Raw genomic sequence first — 20,429 nt, 5'->3', positions numbered from 1 at the left:
ACCCATGCAGAAGCAGCATCTGCATTAACTACAGGGTTACCTGTGATACAGAGGTTATTGTTGCAGGTCTGAGTATGGTGCTACAGGATTACCTGTGATACAGAGATACTTCCATTCATGCTAATAAACTAAGTAGAAATAGTAGGTTATCTATGTTGAATAAAACTAGAAAGACAAGAAACGAGCAGATTTTACAGCCACTAGATATGCAGGATTGATGAATCAAGAATATCTGGGGTTCTTATTTTCATAAAGGTCTTTCAAACCTAGAAAAATTAAGAATTCAATTCCATGCCTAACTGTAGTCCATAGCAAAATTCCCACAAGCTCAGTCATGCAAAAAGATGTCTCTGAAGTACACACAATTCCAAGGTAACAGCCCTTTAACAGCTTTTCACTTACTTAAGTAAAAGGGAAACCAAGTTAAATTTCCATTTCTAGTAGTACTTATAATTATAGAAATAATGGAAACTGGTAATATAATTTAAATAACATAGACAGAAGCCAAGAGGGGATAGGACTTCCTCTAAACCCATTAGCAAGGAACGTGAATACTATTTTTGCATTTTGTTCAATATTACTGAAAGTTACCCCTCCACACAGCATTCACTTGACCATGTCCTTAGCAAGCCTGCTATGTTACTTTCAATAGCTTCAAAACACATCAAAATAATTTGCTATAGCAGTGATTTCACTTTACTACTAATATTAGCCCAAGAAAGAGCCTTTGCTAAGAAAAAAAACCCCACACTTCCCTTAAGCTCAATGAAAGTTGTACCTGATAACCACTTCAGGAATAGCCCATTGCACAGAATTAGCATTTCAGTTTGTCAAGACCTAGAGACTGTAGATAACGAGATGGTTAATTTACATACGTTTCTTGTGACAGTTCACACACACTCATCTTCCCTTGATCTCTCACCATTACCTTCTGCCTTATGCAAACAGCCACGCTCTCATTCCTCCACATCTCAAGAGCCAGAATGCAGCTGCAGGCAGTCAGCGGAGAGGAGCAAGAGCAATGATATATTGCAGATATTTTATTTTTGGAAACCGCACTGTAAATAAAGCCATTCCCAGAGATATTCCATGGACACGGAGCGCTCAGTTGCGGAGCCAGCGCCTTATGTAACAGGAGGAGTATTGTTTAGGGTCGCCTGCTCTAAAAAGCCACTCCTGGTAACACAGTTTACAAAGCTATAAAAAGCTAACAGCGTAACTATCGAGAACAAGCAGGCAAGCGGCTTATTTCGAAAAGGATGATGCTCGCTGGAAAAAAAGAAAAGTTTTATTAAATTGCTTAACTTTCTGTCGCTCAGAGGACATCATCTCGGCTGACACTTACTGTGTGCGGAAGGTGGGGGCTCCTACGCAGCCCGGCGCAGCCCCATCGCCAGGTGCTGAAGACAGCTCTGCCGCCTCCCCGCAGCCCACGCCGCCAACAGCCGCCTTCAGTTATCTTCCATTTAATTCCGCTTTATTTCCCCCCCGCGACGATTATCGACACGTGGCAGAGACGAGGGATCCCGCGACTTGGCCTCCCGCGACTCAGCCTCCCGCTCTTCTGCCCAGCGACTGCCAGCCTCTGGAAAAGCGTGAGAAATGCAGAAAGGATCGCTGGAACACGCACAGGCGCTCACAAGCAGCTGTAAATTTCCACTCCCAGCTGCCTGCCGCCGGACTCCCGGCCTCGCTCCGGCTCCTCGTCGCTCCTGCTCCAACTAGCTCCGTGCATGGGTGTGCATTTTTCCCCCCCGCCGCCCTCCCCGTTTTCCCACTCCCCTCGCTCGCAGGCTCACACACCCCCAAAACTCCACGTCAGAGGAACGCGTGGAGAGGCGAAGGAAGAAGCGATCGCTCCGCCGAGAGATTTCTCTGGGGTTAAGGGAGGAGATGTGAGGATTTCGTATCACTTCAGTAAGTTTCCATTCCCCTCCGAAGTCTGTTGGTGCTGGGGAAGCATCGCTGATGGCTCCTCGCACCATCACGTGGCGGAGGCTGCTGGAATTAAATTATTCACCTTGCCGTCCTGCTGAGAATGCAAATAAGGGAGCCCGACAGCGGGCTGCTGTTACAAGATAATAATAAAATCAACATGCTCACGCACCACATCTTTCAGCAGAGTCCTGCCCAGAGAAGCTGAAGTTAAGCTGCTTCATCCCCGACTACATAACATGAAGATCTGAATACTTTTCCACAGTAATGGGGGGGGAGGGGGAAATCTGCAGTATACTCTAAGCAAAATTTAAATCCCACTGAAGAAATACATTAGTCTAACATATTTTTTCAAAGGTTAATGTGATGGGGGGCGGGGAACCACACCATTAAAATATTTTGAAACAAGTACTACCAGCTATTATCAGGCATAGAAATACAGCAAAATGCAATTACAGGAATTTTTAATGCTTCACTTTTCTCTCTTGGCAGCTATTGCTCATCGAGCGCCACATATTCCCAAAGGGAATGGCAAGTGGCCTTCTCCCCCACTCCCTCCCCCGGCTGTCTAACAGGCGTTGAGAGCAGGGAAAAGGAGGATGCTTTACCAGCCACCACGGGCACTGCAGGGTGGGATTTCAATCTCATCCTCACCCGAATCTCAGACAAGCCCCAGCAAGGATGACAGCCCAGCATGCATTTATGCAGAGCTCACCAGCTCGGGGGGAGATTTCACTTCCCATCTCCTCTTCCTTATGGCAAAGCCCAACCAAAGTCCCACATTATTATCAATAATTCTGTATATTACAATGTTTGCCTGGGGAGCTGATCTCAGCCCCTGCCGCATACCAGCACTACAGTTGCATCAGATCTTAACTTAGGGCTCACCTGCAGTAGCTATTCACAGCCCTGCCTTAAAAAAGAGAAGCCTCATTTCTGAGCAATACAGCTAAACCAGCCACCTTTAAAGGGCTAACACTCTTTGCCAGCAATCCCAGCTCCTAACTGAGGCAAACAGGCGTACCCCAAATCCTCACTTCGAAGAGCCAAGAACCAGCAGCCTGCCAGGCTTTGGTCGCTCCCCGTCCCCCCTACTCCCTCATCCTCCCCATATTTGCTCCTGGGTTTGCACAGGAGGTGCTGAGCTGACCTCAGATCAGCAGATTTGTACTCTAGACTTATCTGTAAAGCATGCCACCATCTGTGCTTACGTTTTACCTAACAGATCATCAAGATACCTCAGTCCTGTGTTTTCAGGCTGCCCTGAACAGGGCTGGGAACAGGCACTAGTGCTGCTCCTGCTGCACCAAGTGACACTGAGTGGCAATATCTCCTCCAAACCTGTGGTGAGATATTGCTCCAGCACAGAATTAAAGGTTCCATGTTGGACACCCAGGCCAGGTTTCCTCTCCAGGTCACCACCAGAGAGAGCTCAGCAAGGGACGCCGTGGACACCAAGCTCGGAGCACAACAAGCTGCCTCTGAAGCGGCATCTTTCTCCATGAGCTTGGCAGGCACATGGGCAATCAGCACAGAGTGACATTTTGTGACATGAAGGACTTAGGAGGGGGGAAAATCCAGTGCCAGGCACCATTTTACGGGTGCCTCGCTGTGCCCCAGCTCAGCAGGGAGATGGAAGGGGTGCTGCACCCCACAGCACCCTGGCACCTCACACCCACTCTGGGGTTGGCCTTTTTTATCAGATATCATGGCCATTGGGTAAACGTCATAGTGAAAGTCAAATGATAAAAACCATGCCCTTGGGCTACTACTGAAGGTATCAGCTTTTTCTAAGGCAACACAAAAATCAAGCATATTATGTCATTAATTTGCACTTCTAAGAGACCAACTCCTTTTTCTCCTCTCCCAAGGGAAATTATATCCTTCCTGTAGTGCACCCACCACTACTTCAACAGGTAAAAAGACAACCTTCTGTCATCCCATGGAGTTCAGCGTTGGTGTGTGCTACCCTGCAGTTGAATAATCACCAAAAAAAGATGAAATAATCACAAAAAAACTGATGTAGTTGCACGTTAAGGGGCCCCACTGGATAATCTGCGTATCACAGAGTTCTCCAAAGCATTCACAGCATATTCTCAGTAAGCAGCACTCTCAAAGTATAAGAACTTTATCTAGAAAAATCACTATCCTCTGTTTTGGACTAAATATGACCATTTTCCTGTTTCTGAGGAGTAAACTGAATTTGCACTCAATTTTTAGTTCAACTCTGCCAATATTCTACCTGAGGAAATACTTCTGGACTTTAATAGGAGCCCTCTAGACACCAGGAGAGCAAGACACATGTCCACCTCCATCCCTGTATTGCAGCAGGAGAAACATCACAAAACAGAGTAGCTAAAGAGGCAGGCAAAACAAAACCAAAAAACCCTCTGCTTTTTGCAATACTCTATTTCATCTTCTGTGCAGTTAATTCTCAGATGACAGGAAAAAGCCCTGCAGCATCCAACATGAATTAAGGCGTAATTACTTAGTGCTCCTACCTGTTATGCTTTTGTTACCAAGAGGTTATTAAATAATTCAAAAGAAGTGTTTGCTTCAATTCATAATTTGTAGCCATCTCAAATCTGGAATGATGTAATTATGAACATCCAACAATTCTTTATAGCCTCAAAGTATACTGAAAAAAAAAAACCTCTGTGCACTGCTAAAGAACTCCAGCCTCCACACACTTCAATTCCATTATATTTGTTTCATTTAAAGTGAGCAGAGTCCTCAGGCTAAAGCATGGTTAGAGTACTTTTGAGAAATGTTTGTCCTTGTTTTCATAACTTAATATCACGCCATCTAATAAAGACCAAAGGAAGGAAACCCTAGTCCATTATTCCTGCCCTTTCCATTTATTTTCTAAAGTGGAAAAGAGAAATTAGGGAGCTTGAACAATGAGTGTGGTAGCAATAAATTACAGAGGTGGATGATAAACACGCAGTACATGTATATTAATTCTGCTCATTTAATCACCCACTACCACGCTGTCTACCTCCTCCGAGTTGACTTCCAGCATTCCAAAGCCCTAAGCAGTCTCAGAGAGTAACAACAAAAAATTTCCTTCTTTTCCCCCAAAACTGTTCAATGACAAAGCCCCAGGCCATCAAAATTCTTCTCCACAGTGACTGGTTTAGTTGTGTAATACTGGAATATTATGTGTAATACTTGTAATACTTTACAAGAACTTTAGGATTCTAAAATTATTCCCCCACCCTCCAAAACCTGAAAACTAAAGAACTGCCCCTCCTCACCCCCCGCCCCGCCATCACAGGATTTCGTCCTACTCTTACAGATCCCAAGATATCAATATTATGGCAATTTATCAGGGTGGGAGGGAACTAAAAACAAATTATATCATCTACATCATAAAGCTGTTACACTTTAACTCCAAGCATTTAGCTTTAAGACAAAGCAATATAAAAAGTGTGCCCAAAGACACTTCTAAAACCTTGTAAGAGAGAGACTTTACAGTAACTTTGTGTTTGTATGTTAATCTGCAAGCTCACAGATACTAATTTTCCTCAGATCCCCTGCAAGAGAAACATGGCCACTCCAAATTAGCACCATTAAAACCCATCTAATCGACCCCCAATACAAACACACCCCACTCCCATATAATCTTGGAGGAAGACTAACTTAGAACTGAGCCTATACACAGATTCCCTCTAAAAAAACCCACCAGCGCTGAAAGGCAAATTAACCTTTGGCTGCTCATCCAAACACAAACAAGGGAAAAAAAGGGTGTATGGTCTACAGAGAGGCGGGTGGGCTTCCTTACAGCCATTTAAAAAGCTTCTGGCCTCTCTCAGGACTAGGAAATTGAAATTTCTTTGTTGAAGCGTGAGGGGTTAGCGAGCAGTGAGAAGCATCGGCCGACCTGTAGCTGTGTAGCAGCTGAAGTAGGTGGGAGGATTTAAATGGATGCTTTGTATAAACTATTCCTAAAAATGCAAAGATGTCTTAAATGCTTTTCCCCTCTTCCTCCTCCAGGCTCCCTCTAGTGCTTTTAAGCACATACTGCCTTTCCCTTCCTGATTTATGCAAATATAAGCAGTTGCTAAGGCAATTTAAAGATTCTTTTTCTTTAAAGATCTGCACTAACTCTAATAAACTGCTCAGGAGTTTTTACTGAAGATATTATTCATATGTATGTCACTCCAGCAATCATGCACTAATACCGGTCTTTCTATCAGAATCTTTTATATATTAAATACTTTCTATACAGACAAGCATGTTTAGACTTTCATTCATTTTAAAGGCATCCATCAACTCCATCCTTCAAGAAAGTCAGCTAAAATGAATCCCTTTCCTTGCACATTCTCACCCCAAAAAGGAATCTAAACAGGAGGTTACTAAAGCCTAAAAGATGAAAAATAAAACAGATTAAAATTTTATGCCTGCTCTAAAGAGTCACTTATAAAATGTTAATCACATCCCTTATCTACTGTGTTCCAACATAAAACACAACTAAGAATCACAACTGCACTCCCACTTTTATGAGTGGAGGAACAAGGAACTCATGATGGCATCGTGCTTTTTACCTGTTGACATACGCAAACATAAAATAGTCCTCTAAAATCAGTAACTCCCTGAAGAGCTGAGCAGGTATTTGTAATATAATTAGAGTCTTCACCTCTCCAAACTGCTTCTCTCTCAGCTCTGTATAGTCAGTTACTTCAGTGGCCATGTTTTTTTGTTTAAGGTCCATTTACAGAATCTAAAATGTGAAAAAGAAAGCTCATTTCAGAAGGAACAAGAAAGAGAGCTCTGCTGAAGATTTAAAATTTAACATCTCATCACACATGTACATGAGAGGCCCAATCTTACAGTTTGCATCACAGCACACTAAAATAAAAGTTATTTACAGTAGCAACAAACAGAAGTTATATACAGCCAAATAAGCCCTTTCTGTCTAGTATGCTGGAAGACAGTCCTTGCATCACTGCTGGCATTTTTCTTCATTAGACTGCAAAATTCTTTAATGTGGATAAGAGAATTTATCTACCATCTCCCATTTCTGAAATATTCAAACAACATTAATAGTGTTTAGTCTCCTTGAAAATACTGAATTTAATTGCTGGTTTCCACATAACTTGAGTAAGTGATTTTCTTAATGTTAGGCACAAGTTAGTAGGACAGCATGTGGTCCTGCATGTTAAGACATCCCCTTCCAACACACTCATGTATGCAAAACACCCCATCTATGTCCCCTACAATGTTCCCTGGGGGTGAAAGACAACAGAGCATCCCTAACCAGAACTTTAAACTTCCTAATAGTGCTTAAAGCTGAAAACTGTATTAGTGCACATTCCTCGCACTAATGGTGATGTGCAATGAAAATACCAGGCAGATCAACTGACTTTTGATAAGCATAATTTCTTTATAAACAGTATGTGGCTCTGTTTCTGACAAGGTGGGAGGCAGTTTGGGATTAAGACTTCTCCTCTATTGACCATTCCTATGTCATTTGTCATCAGATGCTCTCAAGATGACTTGCAAACAAACAAAATCAAGCTTAATCTGAAACACAAGTTAAACTCTCCCATGAGGCACTCACTGTAACACCCACTTTGGCATGAGGAAACTAAGTTGGCACCAAGCAAACATCCAGAGATGTGCACTCTAAAATGTACTGTTAAAGAATGTCAGTAGATAGGAACTGTCATTCCAGATCAGACAAGTCTCAATCAAATCCCACCTCCAAGAGCAGCTGACACCAAGTGCAAAGTAGAAAAATAAATGTATACCAGAAGAAGGACCACTCTGCTTCTGGTAATTAGCACCCTAGAGGTTTCCTGAAGCATTACCCAAAATCACTATGCCAATCAGCTACGAATGGCTCCACACCTATTCGCTTTAAAGATCCTAAAAGAGCAACTATTCCTCTTGGTGGACTTTGAAATCATATTTGCAATACTTGGATACAACAGATTGCTCCAGATTGTTCCTGACTCTCAAGACACAGCAGCCAAGAGAGCGCAGAGAGTGCTGTTTTTTCTAGATGAAGAGAGAAATCAGCACCATCAATGATTTACTGCATTCCAGTTAGTTACTTCTTCAGGGCAGCAAAGGTCACGATTTATCCACAGAGCCATAATTATTTTTTCAAGTGATTGCCCCAGGCGAGAGCAACAATTACTACTGGATGCTTTCAATTTCTGTCTCACAGTACGGAATATAACATGACTACAAGGGTATCATCCTAACTGTTAGGTGACGAATGGTCCCTGTTTCCACGAATCCCCTATCACAGACTCTAGTCACATATTCTTTTGGTCCCAGGATGGAGCTTCCTGTGCCTCTCTAAAGAGCTATGTTGTCCATCCCCGCCAAAAGTTGACTATATTGAACTAATTAACCGGCATGGTATCCGATGAAGTTCGATACTGTTACCCCCCAACTGGGGAAAACCTAATCATGAACATGCCCACCCTACTAAAAAGCCATCTGCTGCTCTCCCCATCTGTGTTGCCCAACAACTGACATCACAATTATTATGTCAGACACACACAACCACACAAAGTATCCAATTAAGGGCCAAGTTCCTCTAGGTTTAATTAATAAACCAGCAAGCCCATTGGAGGCTGGCATTTTTTAGCATGGGAAGCCTGTCCTGAGCAAGGACCAACATGCAGAAGTGTTCTTGTCTTCAGGACAATCTCTGTTTTGGAGGTGTTGCAGCTCAAGCATGTGGGTATGCTTTGATCCAGTTCTTCTCCTGGGTAGCCTCAACAGTGAAGACCGCTGGATACTTGGAAGAAAATAACTTACCACGTGAAATAAACAGCACGTTCTAGATATATAGGTTGTATTGGGTTAAATATACTGATGGAAACGTTCTTGGCAAACACCACTCTTCTACACATCTCTCAATAAAATCTGGCAGTTCTTTTATTACACAGCATACAGATCTATACTTACAAACATGGCCATACCCTCTGGAAACAGTTCAAGAAATGACTGTTTTCTCATGCTAATGGTAGTTTATAAATCTGCTCTCTTCTTGTGGACGCAACTGATAATTTTTCTCCACTGTGTGAGTTTTTGCAGTGTGCATTCACAAAATCACTTTATCTGCCACCAAAATCTACTGCTACTGGACTGCTACTTTCCAATTAAAAAAAAGTCATGATTAACACTGAAAATTAGTAAGGTGTACTCCCTCACAAATGAAAAACGAGTGTCAAGCTGTATCAGCTCAGACATAAGAAGTTACCCAATATCTTTGCAAAAACAAACAAACAACTTGTATCATAGTCAGAAACCATCCAAGTCTGAACACTGGCACAACACATTTTCTAATATCAAAGATGCATTCAAGGCCTCATTTCTGTCTCATGACGTTCCTCAATGTCATGTCCAAGACTAACATCACAAGGAGACAAAATTTTGTATCTACTGAATGGAGCAGAGGTTCCTAAATCCAAGGCATCAGAGCCATAGGCCTGGTAGCGGAATTGAAATACAAAACTCCATAAAACATTTCTTTCAAAACAGCAGTGCTCATAAGGACATACAACTATGTCTGGCATTACTGCCAATTTTGGAGTTTCCACCCAAGTACAAGGGAAAAGAAACAGCTTGTTTTCTGAGAGCAGGCAAGATCCTGTGAGAAGGTCACCTACTAAGAGTCATTCCAGTTTAACTTTCCATGACCACAGCAAGACAGACTATAGTAGCTGTCATCACGGGATGAAATTGCTTTCACGAGCATAAGAATTTCCATTGAAGGATTTCAGTATGCAAAGACTTGTATCCAAACAGCTGCATATTAGCCAAGTAACTAAGGATGTAAACCTAACCTTGTCATTTAACCCAACCACCACACTACCTATTTTTACATTTTTCTATTTAAAAAAAGAATGTAGATTACATGGTTAGGAAGTTTAAAAGTAATATATAATAAGGATCTGTGACAATTCACATGTAAATTGCAGAGAGGTCCAATGCTTGCTATAGACTTACAAAATAACCTTATTTGGAAAGAAAAAAAGTTTGAAACTCATCTTTTCCTCTTCTCAAGAAATGAATGTTGTTACTACAAACAAAAGAATTTAAAAATTGTAAAGATCTACTCTGGTTATCACAAGGCATCAATTATTGTCTGACATAGCTCAACAGCTTCTTGAACAAGATAAGTTTTTTAAAAGATTTTGGATCTTGACATTAATTTCACGTTTTGGAGAATCTATTAAGTCCATCAATAAGCAAGTGCAATAGTTAACTAGTTAACACTTAAAATATTTTTTCACTTTATGCAAGTTCATATCCTTTTTTTACTTACTGCTTCTTGCTGCTGTGACTCCTGTGTTTGCAAATGTACGCTCTTCGAAGCTCCCCATTTTGTTCAAGGATAGGTACATGATCAAATCACTTTAACAAACTCAGAATTTGCTTCAACGTCACTATCCTCATTAAGCATATAGATATGTGCTTCCAACACCTACAGCCAGTACTGGCTTTGATTTAAACAGGTGTCTTGAAGGGAATCCATCAAACTCTATTATTAATATATTCCAGAAGAGAGGTCAATAATACTGGGAAGGAAATCTCCTGTTCTGCATTCAGTGTATTCAACCACTATCAGCTCTTGGTTGACACTTATCTACAGGGATATCTTGTCTGCTGCCCATGAGCCTTGACAACTTACAGCGCTGTTTTTTAGGATAATGTTCCTCATACTTAAGGTGCATCCAGCCTTCTTTCATGGTGATTAAATTCCTGGAGGTTTGACTCCATCTTCCAAAAGAGTCGGCTAATATGCTCTTTAATTCAATCAAATATATGACACCATGCCATCATTTGTCATTTTTCTACTCTACGTGGCCTGGATAAAACTATCAGGAAGGATACTGCATTTTCATCCAACTGTGTTTTCATTTGGGTTTTGTTTGGTTTTGTGGGTTTTTTCCAAACAAATATCCAGTGACTGAACATCAGAAAATTTTATCTTAATTCAATGATTCTTCATGGAGTGTAACACTTTCAGAAGTCAGTTTCTTAGATGAGATCAAATCCTTTATCTAACTGATATACCAGATATTTTATAATATTTGTTTTCTATTAATCATATTGAATTGCACTCATTACACCCTTAAAATTTTGGACAGTTTTACATTCGCCATTAAAAAAATATCCTTAGTCTCCAAAAATTTGTAACTCAGATTTTCAAAAGTGTTCTTTCAGTCTTTATTTACTCTGCAATATGATGGATTTGTTCGTTGTTATATGATTATTTGTGATATTCAGCTTTGTTCTCAGTACAGATGTACATTAACAGTTCTGTCTTTTCAGCATCGTTGTTGACAACTTTAGTGCAGCCATCAAACATATGTCACTGTTCTTTTTGTTCCTGGTATTTTTAGAATTTCTCATTAGCCTTAGATCCTAAAGAAAATCTGAAGAGTTTTCTTTAATTGTCTTTTAAAAAATTACGTATTCCTGCTGCCCTTGAACCACTTCTAAATCAAGATGGGACTCTTAGTATTTGGCTCTGCACATTCCAGACAGCCACATGTTCTCACTCTTCTCTGCCCCCAGCTTTGAGAGGGACTCTTGTAAACGATGTCAGAAATACATTAGTGATGTAACAGCACACATCGCATCATGCAAAACTGAAGATTTGCTTAGTCCTCCATGTTTTCCACCCTCAGAGACTGGAATGTCACCTACTTCTCCAGCCACCTTCTCCCATGACCTTATGAACCGCCATGAGGAAGTCCTCAGTTTACAGGGCAGAGAGAGTTCAGCGAGAGGAGAAAAACAACAGGCAGCATCTCTGTGCATGTTTTCTCAGCATTTAACTGCTGCCCAAGAAACCAGAATAGCATGAGAGTATCTCAGGAAATCCTCTGGCAACACCTTCCTTTCCATGGCAAAAGAGGGTGGAACACAGATGAATGGCAGGGACATATATCTCCTTACATTAGCGTCGTTTTTTTTTTTTTTCTTTCTGAAGGGAAAAGCCTTTTCCAAACAGTGCATATGCTAAAAACTACCAAGCCAATCTGGCCTCAGAGTTCATTCAAGCCTCCCTTCATTCAGACTGCCTTTAAGCAAAAGCACTTTTGTATTTTGCCCAAGGCTGGGTGTGATGCTTGCAACAGAGTACAGTTACACACGTAAACATGGATTGTAAGGTAAAACACACGAGCTATCAATGGCCCACAGATGAGGAGGAGCAGGAGCAAAGGTCAACACAATTTCTATGTAATAAGCTTGTATTCAGAAGGTTCAGCCTTACTTAGCTCATTTGCTAAGATACGTTAACCAATTAAAAAAAAAACACAACCAAAAAACCCACAAACAAACAAAATACCCCCCACCAAACAACAACAAAAAAAACATCCCACACTTGCCTGAGAGACTGATTACATGATATACATGGTATTGACCTTAACAGATGACTACAACTACCCTGCAATCCTGCCCTCACCATATAAATTTCAATTTGGTCCCTTACTTGTAACATCAAACAAACGGAATATTGCTGACAGCTTCTCCCATATCCAAACCCAACAGTTACTGAATGACCACCATGAACTGGCAGTCTTTAGCTGATTTGCAGAAGTGAAAGACAGCTGCTAGACGGCCAGTGAACAGCAGAAAGTGAGAGTTCATTAAAAGCTACCCCCGAGGAGGGAAAGTTGATCCAGCGGTGCCTCCCCACAAACACATGGAAAAAAAGGCGTAACAGAGAGCTAAACGTTACATGTTGCTAGGATCACTCAGATGCTGGAAGTGAATTCTCTTTCCACATTATTTTAATCTCTCCATATTCAGCAATCTCCAGTGCCCTGACTTAAAAAGCTCCACACAACTTCCTTCCAACACCTAAGAGCAAGTTAACTGTATTCTTTGCTGCAATACATTTGTACGTATAAATTTGTACAAGTGCCTTTGTGCTAGATCGGTGTGAGGTCTTTAACAAAGATCACCCAATCCAACGGTTGTCACTCAACTGTCCCTACATTTCAAAGTCTGGTTACGCAGTAGCACTTTCTTTCATCTTAACTATCATCTCTTGCAACAGGAAACACAAGGCACAAACATTACTGAGATATCAGAAATTGTTTTTGAACTCATGCTGTAACGTAATTTAAAGATGTTGTTTCACAATTGATTAAGTTGCTCTAAGATTACATTGCTGCCAAAAAGGGAAAGTTATGCCCTGCCTGCCATCACCTCCCCTGCGCCAGTTCTAGGAATGGCAGCTTGTTGGGCACCCTGAAAATTTAACAGCTAGAAAAAAATCAAGCCCCTCTTACTTCCCTTAAAAATGCAGCTTTTTGAGAAGTTACTAGAACTTACTAAATGCAACTTGTGTGAATTTTTTGGTGCTACCTTTATCAGTCATTTTTAAAATGGACTATCCAGGCTATGACACTAAAAGAAGAAAAGAAAAAAAAAAATCCATTCACTCTGAACACTTTTTTGGAGGAGGGGAGATGCAATTTTAAAATATTTCCACAATATGTGGTAGCAAAAAGAGCTAAAAAAAAAAAAAGTCCTGTCCCTTCTCTCTCATTCCTATACCTAGGCTGCAACCACACATCTTGATCTGCTAATGCAAGGGTTGTAGCACCCCGCTATGAATTCATTAACAAAATCAATTCATCTTAAAACGAATCCTTCACTTAAAACTTATGCTACCAAAGCACAACTCAACTGGTTCATCACAAACTTGACAGAAACCATAGCTGCACACTAAATCAAGCTAGCCAGCAGCATTTGGTGGACATTTATTTTTTTGGCAGATATACATAAAATCTATTTGTCTGGCAGTGCTCACCACTCAACCTAAAGCTTTTTTTCTTTTTTTTTTTAAGATGTCAGCCTGCATGCACTCTACATTGGCATTGCTACTACTTTGTAACAAACAGCATATCTACCTACTTCTGTGAAAGGAATGTCAAATTCATACATTAGAGCCACTTAAATAACATTTCTTATTAAAAAGGGTTGCAAAGGTCAAAGGTTTGGGCCCACAGTTCACTTCACTTATCCAGTGCTGCTGAAATGGGCAGCTCACACATTTTCAATACAGCTTCTTTGGTTCCAGTCATTCAAGAATTTTACAGAAAAAATTCCATATAAGCTCATTCAGCCACCTCCAGAATAAACCCATTAATCTCCACTACCTGTAAAAAGCAGGACGGTTTTTTGGTTTAGCACTACTGAGAAAGCAGAGGGGGCTTAGGACAGCTGTACTGTGCAATAGACACAATAAGTGTTCTGCCCATACCAGCACTTCACTCATACTAAAAAAAGCAGTTGCACACTTTAAACTCCGATAAATGACACTGACAATAACATTAGAAAGCAATCCATCCATCTCCAGGTGCTCATTTTGCCCCTAGGCCACCCCCAGTTCCCTGAGAGAAGCAGAAATACCAAGTGGCTACACAGCAAATTAAATGGGAAAAGTTATTCAGATAATAAGTAACTTTTTTTTTTTTAAACCTCAACCAGTTCCTTGAGCAATCACACAAATGAACAGTGGAGGGCTGAGAAGCACAGGGAGAACAGAACTGTTTCTTTCTTCAGCAGTGCCAATTTAAAACGTTCAGGGGACTGTGGCTTCCCTGACACTTCATAACACTCATTAACAAAACCAAATGCAGTAAATATTAATTGGACAATACTGCTTCTCATCCTTGCTCCTCCTGTTCTCCACACCTTACTGCCAGTTTCCACACCTCTACAAAGTTAGGCCAAACCAACTGCTGATGCGGCACAGTGAAGCGGATAAGGAAAAACCATCAACTAAAAAAACAGGGTTTTCTTCAGCTAAATTAGTTTTCTCAGAAGAGGTTGCGACTAAGGACTACTTAGTCCAGAATATTCTTTTTAAAAACCCTGTTGTTGAGCCTCTACACGGATTTGCCCTGTTTTCTATGGTTGTAGTCAAATTCCTTTTAGTATATCTGAAACCTTAGAAGTTTCAGTTTTATTTGAAATCAATCATTCCATCTATACACAATAATGACCTCAGGTTTTAGCCATTTGTCTCCTTTTGATGGCTTTTACTAGGTCAGGTCCAATCCTATGCCAGGCACTCACTGCTTTGCCTTTGTAGAGCTGCTACCAAGACCAGGCTGATAACTTTACAACAGCTGGCATCACAAGGACACCTTGCTCTAAGCTTTGTTTTAAAAAATAAAAAGCAAATCAAAAAGAAGTTGTGGAAGACTCCACAGAACATCTCTTAAGAATGGGAACGTGGCAAATTCACTAAATCTTGAAGATTGCTTGGAAATTTTTTTCTGCTACATATTCATTTAATGAAAACACTTTGTGCGCAGACTTTAATCTGCATGTAAACCCACAAACACAGCCCATCCAAAAGGTCAGAATACTTTACAATCACTAGCTTTATTTCAGAAAATGACAGTGAAAATTTATTTCAGATAAATACATAGCTGTGTACAAATGGAGAAATGACGATGAAAAGGTTTTTAGGCATCTATTTATTTTAGGTTCCTTTCATCATATACGTCTACTGCCTGGTTTGCAGGGATCTCAGGCCCTTTCAAGTGCAACTGTAATCACGGGCTTTCAAATCTTGTTAATTCACCCAAGTCACCCAAAATTAGAGGACACAGTTTTAGGTGCTGATCAGTGTACTGTGGTGAGGCTGTGGCACAGAAAAGACAACACATGCTGCTCAACCTATTCCGGCATTACTGCACATCTAAACCAGTTCTTTCTGTGTTCATGCAACTATCTGGAATCTATGTTAGCAATGTATACTGAGCCTGTAAGACAGAAATTTAGCTAAAAATGATAACGTTTCTACTACATAAAGAGTATATAAAGAAGAAATCCACTACATTACCCATCTCCAAATGCAGACCTTAAAGGATATGCCAGCTATTGGATGGTTAAGAGTTTCAGCATATTGGGCCAGACTCCAAAACCCTCAAGCCAGTTGGTAATTAACAGACATTGAGGTCCTCCACATGAAAGAAGCCTATTGTTTAAACAGTGACACTAATTTTTCCTTTCCTTTTCATGGCCAGTCTCTGTCTGTGTTTTAAGATTCCCTTAGGACCATAACAGTGTACGATTTTAGAAGCTCCATTCTCAAACAGACAATTTGTTTGACTTTTAGTTGCCAGGAATGCAAACATGCTTACATCACAGGCAGAACAAATAATTTTACAGCCTGAGTGGCTTCTTGGACATCCCAAATCTCCCCTTTGTTTGATTTAATAGCTAGAAAAATTAGTATCCAAATAACTTAATAATACTTAAAACCTAACATATATATACTAGCAAAAGAATTACAATACACAGCACTGATGGCCTGTAAACAGTCTCTGACAAGTCCAGTTAGCAAGCAACATACTTACAGGGCATAAGTATTAGCATGGATCTTTATAAATAATGATGGGTTACAGCAAAACTTCTGCGATAAACCAAATGATACCACACTGAACAAGTTCTGTAAAGCAGCCATGGTCTTTTAAATTACCCGTTCTCTGATCTGTCTGTTATCTTAGTTAAGACAGATGAGATGGGTGAAAAACAAGGGACTACTTATAAACTATACTTAAACTAATCAAAATAAAAAAACATTATGTTAAACCTGCATTTTGAAATAATGAGGTGTAGGCACTCATCTGTAAAGGATCAAGTTAAATCCCTGAGAAGGATAACAGGGAGGATATGACAGAAAAGGAGCAGGTAGAAGTACTCATCCTTTAAGAACATAAAGATATTTTAAGAAGGGTCAATAAAACAAAGAGCAAATCCAGTCAGAAAAGGACAAAAAGGCAAATTAGAATCATAAAACATTTTCTGAATGCTCATGGCTTTCCAAAGTCCATGGGTTTGAGTGTTTTGCTGTTTTCTGGAGTCTGAATCATGTCGCTGTACCTCACACAAGCCTACTGGGCCATAGAGGGATACACCCAAATTCCCACCCCATCCAAGACGATAAAAATATCCCTGGAGAACTGGATGAAATAGTTCCTTTCGAACCAGCCTCATCTTGTCACACTCAAAGGAGCCATTTGCATTCAGCCTCTCTATGCAACCGTTCATCTGAAGTCTCCAAATACGACCAGAACTATGTAACGCAAACACATCATTCAGCAACTCAGTCAGCAGCACCGTTCACCAGGACAGTTGGCCCTTTCATTGTCATCTGAACTGAGGTGCCAGCAGATGCATCAGCACACAGAACAGGCTGTCCTCACCTCTCGGTGCAGTCAGTCCAGGTCTAGACTGCAGAAACTGGGGGGAGAGCCCCAAGCAGCTTATCCCACTGCCAGAGGAATGTTGCAGGTGGGTTACTGAGATGTCAGGTCAGCATCGCTTGTGAGCTCCTGCCACTCAACAAATTTGGGAAGAACAGAGGTTACCATCTCACTGGCAGAATTTGCTGCTGTGTTTCAGAAAGCCCATCCTACAATTGTAGGTAAAAGCAGAACCAAGGAAACTCAGGTATGTTTCAAAACTGACTCAGAGGCATTAATCTTTGTTTTAAGGAAAACGTATTTCCCATTCCTTTTGCTTCAAATAACAAGCAAATTATATTACTAATTTGTTTTGTCTGAGACGTGCAGTCATGTTCTTCCAGCTTCTTCCATCACTCCCAGTTGCTAATAAAAGCTTCTGAGAGCTACTAACACTTTATAGAGAATAACACAGATTACACCAGTGCTACCTCTTTACTACTCATCCTCTGCACGCACTTTCTAAAATAGAGAAAACTGCATTTCCAGTCACACTGACATAAAAAAACATTTTTATGTACACGAATAATGCGGAAGTCTGACTTCAATCAGTCCTAAATTCTATTTTAGACTCCAGGGTTAGCATTGGCACTTCCCTGCCCTCTTTCCTGGAGGGAGGCCGCAGGCTGTGTGACCATTGGGGTTCACTGACAGGCATTGGGTGACAGACCCTGCTGCAGTGGGTGGAACAAGCTCCAGCAGCTCGCTCAGCACAGCGGAGCCGCTCTCAATGCTCCAGGACAAATGCTCCCAAGTAAAACCATCATTGCGGTCAGATTCCTAATACTTACATTGCAATGAGTTATCGCTGGAAAAAGGCTTAAGCTTATTTGCTGCTCATAACCATGAAGCATATGACAACTTTATCACCACAAAACCCCAATAATTTCCTAACCGTACCAGGCAAGCAGACATATACAATCCATCCATAAATATGATTATTTAACAACTCATTGTTTATGAGATACCATCTCCATATCGCTGATTAATGCTTACCACATAGATTCAAATCATGCTGGCAAACACAGGAGGCCATTTAGGAGGCATTTAAAGAAGGAAAACTTCATAAGAAAATAATTATTTAAGATAACTTCTAATTAATACAATCGTTATGATGCTTGGCTCCATCTTCTCTGCATTTGGTATACCCCTCATATACAATTTGAGATGCCCCAACTGCTTCATAACAGTCAGTATTCACTTGCACGTGCACATATATCAATAATTTAGTAAAATAAAATTAATTAACCTGCAACCATAATCTTATACTGCAGTATACTCCAAGGGGAAGAAAAGCTTGTAATCAATTTTAAAATAAACAAAAAACCATATAGGACAGAAATCTCTCTTTCTAAAACATAACCCACTATTTTTATTGGGAGATTTGTCAGCACCTTAGTACTGCTGAGCCACTCTGTTCCCAATGATGTTATTGTTAGTTGTCTCATCTCTCTGTGTAGTTAGGCAGTACTCACAGACTAATCAGTGAACTTCAAACAGAGGCACAGATGCAGGTGTGCCTATGTAAACATTTAAAAGGTACATATGTAAAAGGTACAAAGCAGGTACTGGAAATCCAAACCTTCTGGAGGATCCTGGGTCTGATCTGGTCATGTAAACATAGCATTCCCCCAGAGGCAAATGAAATTTCTATCCACCCACCCACACACTAAGGAAATACTTGTAATAATTAAGTTCAAAATGGTGATAAAAAACAGATGTGACAAAAAGGTGATGACAAAACACCCTCCACAATTTTTAAAAGTGGGTTAACTTTTGCCTCTCTGAAAAATCCCTTTATATAGCCACAATGCAAAGATTCATTAAAAAAAAAAAAAAAATAAGAGTGATGTACACTTTGAATTAAAAAAAAGCAGTAATAATCTAGCACTTCATAGGGTACAACTGCAACTGCAAAGGCAAATGGCAAGGGCCAGCAGTGAAGTCAAGCAACTCAAGCACTCGTCAAATGTTTTAATTTGGTGGACTGGAACCTAAAGCCCAAACACCCTTCAGAAACCTGCTTTTATTCTGCCCCGCTAAGCTCAGCTGGCTGCCAGGACACCTTCCCACAGGGGCCTAGTGAAGGCCAAGACTGCACCCCGGCTGTAGGAAGCCCCCGTGCGATCGGGGCACAACAAGCCGCCCCTCTCCACTGAGAAAAGCACCACACCCCTCCCGACCTCAGGCCAGGGGGCCCCACCAAGGGGTTACAGCAGCGCCCCGCCCCGACCCCAGGACGCCCCACCTCCCGCTCGCCCCGCCCTAAGATGGCGACACACCTCCTGTCTCTCGGCTCTGCCCCCACCGCTGCTCCGACGCCACATGGCCCCCTCCCCCCCCCCAAGCACCGCCCGCACCGGCGCTCCCGCCGGAGCCAATAGCAACAAAGAAAGGCGCACGTCCGTCCGTGAGCGACCCACCTCCTGCACACAGCCATTCGCTCTTCCGGCCTGGCCCCGCATTGCGCATACGCACTAGCAAAGCTGTAACCCAGGAGATTCGGCGTCCAATCATCAGGGGCTCGCCTGCCCCTCACGGGACAAGGAGGGCCTATAGGCTCGGCGCATGCGCTCTCGACCCAGCCCGGCAGGGGGCGGTGCAGTGTGGCGTTAGTGCGCACGCGCAGTGTCCGCAGTGGCGGCCTGAGCAGGGGTGGGAGCGGTGGGAGTGAGGCCTCTTCGGTGGGGCGGCGCCCCCTGGCGGACACGGGCGCCGCTGCAGTGCACGCTCCCGGCGGAGGGTCCCCGCTCGGGTGGGAGCGCGGCTCAGCCTGGCCCGGCGCAGGTACCCCCGAGCGGGAGCGGGCTTGGGGGTGGCGGCGAACGAGGAGGAGGGCGACTGGTCGGGGTCCGGCCCACGGCTCCGCGCCGTCTCTCAGCAGAGCCCCGGTGGGCCTGTCCCTGCCTGCGCTGCGGCGGCGGTCGGTACCGGTGGGTGCTGCAGGCGCAGCCGTGCGGGGCCCGTCAGCTTGCGGGGGGATCGGCTCCCTGCACCCCCGGGAACGGAGTCGGAGGAAACACGGGGTAACTCCCGCGTCCCAGCGCGGCGGCGTGTCCTCCCGTCATCGCCGCTTTAACCCTTCTCTCTCCTCAAACCCCAGATGGGCTGAGGGACGTTGGCCCGAGGAGGGGGGCGGTGCTGGGGAGAGGCCCCGGGGGGTGGACGAGTGGCGCAGGGTGACTAGGCTCACCCCCACAAGAGGTTGGCCCCGCCACAGGTTTGTCCTCACCACATGTTTCTCCT

General features: G+C 42.4%; 1 protein-coding gene across 5 annotated transcripts in view; it reads right to left on the bottom strand.

Moving 5' to 3' along the window:
• Positions 1 to 20,137, bottom strand: part of CAB39L (calcium binding protein 39 like) — a 63,366-nt gene extending 43,229 nt beyond the window's left edge. Inside the window, exons 1-2 of one of the 5 annotated variants that reach the window (XM_065859730.2) lie at positions 19,607 to 20,132; positions 1,346 to 1,585 (exon numbers count right to left, since the gene is read on the bottom strand). The gene's annotated coding sequence lies outside the window, so the exon portion shown is untranslated. Of the gene's footprint in view, positions 1 to 928; positions 998 to 1,345; positions 1,741 to 1,803; positions 1,981 to 19,606 lie in introns of those variants that run through there. The other 4 variants (XM_065859801.2, XM_065859841.2, XM_071805526.1 and 1 more) reach the window with 4 other exon arrangements.
• Between the last annotated feature and the right edge of the window lie 292 nt (positions 20,138 to 20,429).

This window comes from Patagioenas fasciata, chromosome 1, assembly GCF_037038585.1.
Source record: "Patagioenas fasciata isolate bPatFas1 chromosome 1, bPatFas1.hap1, whole genome shotgun sequence".
Lineage (NCBI taxonomy): Eukaryota > Metazoa > Chordata > Aves > Columbiformes > Columbidae > Patagioenas > Patagioenas fasciata.
This window is presented reverse-complemented; position numbering and strand designations above follow the sequence as displayed.